The 3,328-nt window shown below is 40.5% G+C and overlaps 1 non-coding gene across 1 annotated transcript; it reads right to left on the bottom strand.

The window, feature by feature from the left end:
• Positions 1-2,636: 2,636 nt before the first annotated feature.
• LOC145056022 (small nucleolar RNA R71) lies at positions 2,637-2,742 on the bottom strand. The gene has a single exon (XR_013685563.1). It is a non-coding gene; the product is annotated as a small nucleolar RNA R71 (small nucleolar RNA).
• Positions 2,743-3,328: the final 586 nt, after the last annotated feature.

Here is a 3,328-nt window from a genome sequence, read left to right as displayed (position 1 = left end):
CGTAATTTTACCTACGCGTGCATATAAAGAACGTCAATAACGGAGCTCGTATGCGAAAGTTATGGATTTTAGAAGTTTTGGCGCAAAAATCGAGAAAAATCCCCAAAACCGAGAAATCTCGCATACGTGGACTTCGGCCACGTGTCCTCGCCTCGCATCCGACGCGTGTCTTGCTGAGTCATCCAAACCGGAGAGCTATCCGAAGTGGTCCACTAGGAGTCTGACGCGTGTCCCTTATCACGTGTCCGAGTCTCACAGGAGGTGCCACATCCGAAGTCTCGGACTAGACCGCGGTCCAATTAGGAGGCGACACCGAGCCCTTCACATGCACAGACCATGTGCAAGCCACCTGCGCACCCTCACCCAGCTGCTGCCGCGTGTCTCGCCTGCTGACTCCTCCCTTCTAAGCCGACTGATATTGCCATATTTATAACTATTTTTTGGCAATATTTAAGTACATTTTTATTAATAAGTTGATAATATGTTTAGAATAATGGTACTTATGACTTTAAATTGTTATTTTCAGTCAATTAAAAGTATTTTCGAAGAAAGGGACCAAAAGTGACAATATGTAGAACATGGGAGACTTGGAACACAAGAGATGAATAAATCCACGAAAATTACTAAACCCACGACGTGGCCGGGCTAGCCACGACGTGGCATGAGAATTCTAGAAGATAAAGATCGCGTTATGGAGGAATCCTTGCCCGATAAGGATAACTTGGAACCCACGACGTGGCCTGGATAGCAACGACGTGGTGCGAGATTTTGGAGGATATTTAAGCATTCTTGATCATTACGAAGAGGGACCTTTTTGGCTGAAGAAAGGAGTTCTAGAAGACGATTTTGAGCAGAAGAAAGATTCTGGAAAAAGGTTTTCAAGACCAAAAGAGTGAAGGTCCACAATTTAGTTTAATTATTTGTTAACTAGAACATGTTTTATTACACTTTGATTTGTGTTAGTATGTTAGTTGTTATTATGAGCAGCTGAATCTAGCTACTCTTATTTAGCTAGATGAAGCTTTCAACTTATGAATAGCTTAATTTTTATGGATTTATTCAGTTGGTAAATTGCTAGTGTTTGATTTGTATTCACCTAGCATGCTTATGTTTGTTTCTCTAATTGCTTGATTACATGTTCTGTGTAGCTTAGTGACCATTAACTGCATGAACTTGCTACCTAATGATTTAGTGAACATTGAATTATTAGAGCTAGGATTGACCAATCTTAGTTAGTCATTAGAATAAATAAACTTCGCTGTGCTAGAGAACGTGGATTGTGACTATAATTGCGTTTATATAATAAATCTTACATAGTATATTTATATTCATAATTAGTTCTGTGTTTAATTGTGTGTGAACATACATAGTTTGACATGAATTAGTTAATTATTGGTAAAGTTAGAACTAAATTACTAATACAATTAAAACCAACTCGATAATTCATAATCATTAGCTAACCATAAGGAAGAAGTGGATTCAAACTAGACAAGAGTGTATTTTTATTGAATTTGAGTTAAGTTCGTCTGATCTTGTAAAATCAGATAAAAACCCTTTTAAACTTGTTAAAATTTAGGTTAATTTAATAGTAAGTAAATTAATTAGTAACACCGTTCCCTGTGATCGACACCCGACTTACCCAAGCTATACTGTAATCCGACTAGGTACACTGCCTATAAGTGCATAGTTAGTTTAAGTTTGTTAGGTTATAAATATTAAAATTAGTGGGTACTTTTGTGCACATCAAGTTTTTGGCGCCGTTGCCGGGGAACGAATTAGTTTATTAGCTTATTTATTTGCATTAAATTAATCGATCCTTCTTGTGGAGTAAAACCCACAAAAAGTTAATTTTTCAGCAACTCCACGACGTGGCCAGATACGTGCCACGACGTGGACACCTAGAACTCGAGATTTTTTAGTTGTTAGTTGGTTTTTCTATTTTAGTTTAGTTTTACCTTGTTTATTTAGTTTATCTACAGGAGTTCATGACTAGAGGCTCAAACACACCCTTGGTGCCACCACTTGAAAATCCCGAGTATGCAATTCACAAGAAAAAGACGCCCTTACAAGAATTCAAGTTAGCTTTTTCAAGGAAGTCGGGAAAGAAGACAGGAGAGTCAAGTTCATCCTCAGAGCACAAGAGAAATTTTGAGCACTTGGATCAAATACCCGTCCAAACCGAATCCGAATATGATACCGAGCCCGAATTTGAAGAAGATACGAGCGAACCCGAGAACGAGCCAAGGAACGAGATGGCAGAAATTGAAGAGATGTCCATGGGAGCTTACAAGAAGCGGATCCGAGAAGATGTGGGTCCCGGTTTAGTCCAACCCGCAATACCTGCCACTGCCACATTCGAGTTGAAGGGGCACATCTTGATTACACTGAAGGATATCCCATTCTTTGGGAAAGATCATGAGGATGCTTTTAAGCATCTAGATGAAGTCAACGACATTGCAGATTACTTCAATGTCCCAAATGTCAACAGAAACACCGTCTTGCTTAGGATGCTTCCCATCACTTTCAAAGGAGTTGCTAAGGAGTGGTTAAAATCACTTCCACCGGGTACAATTACCACTTGGGCTCAAATGCGTGAGCAATTTCTGGATCAGTTTTGCCCACCATCCAAGATAGCTAAACTCAAGAAGGCAATAGCCAACTTTGAGCAACAACCGGGGGAGTCATTATAGGAAGCATGGGTGCGGACAAGGGCTTGCTCAGAAATTGCCCTCAACATGATCTAAATGTGCAACAAGAGATGTCGATTTTCTATGATGGGGTTAACGTTATGACTAGACAACTCCTTGACTCTCAAGGACCTTTGACAAAGAAAAATCCAAGGGAGGTCAAGGAGCTGATTGAAGAATTCGCGAAGCACTCTCGCGAATACCACAACCCTAGGGAAGATGGAATTAAAGGCGGTGGAGGGGCCCAAAGTGAAGAAATAGCAGCTGTAATGGCCATGCTGAATAATTTGGATCGAAGGATGACACAAATGGACCAATCAATTCATGCCATAAGAGTAGGCTGCGAGAGATGAGTGGTCCACACTTGACCAAGGACTGCAATTTAGATGAGTTTGGGAACAGAAAAGCTCAAGTGTGCTACTCGAGTGGGGATAAGTTTGATGAGGACTGGAGGAAACCAAAGAAGGAGTGGCTGCTATATGAAGAGTATAAGAAGCAAAAAGAAGAGAAGTATAGGCAGACAGGTCGATGCTTCTATCAAAAGGAGCAGCCACCAGCTGAGAAAAAACCCGATCTAGAGACCATAATGATGAAGTTTATGGAAGCTTCGGAAAAGAGACACGATGCCACTGATTATGCTA

The sequence above is a fragment of the Lactuca serriola genome, chromosome 5 (genome assembly GCF_051521515.1).
Source record: "Lactuca serriola cultivar US96UC23 chromosome 5, Lser_US96UC23_V15, whole genome shotgun sequence".
Classification (NCBI taxonomy): Eukaryota; Viridiplantae; Streptophyta; class Magnoliopsida; order Asterales; family Asteraceae; genus Lactuca; species Lactuca serriola.
Note: the sequence above shows the minus strand (reverse complement) of the source record. Positions and strands in the feature narration are given on the sequence as shown.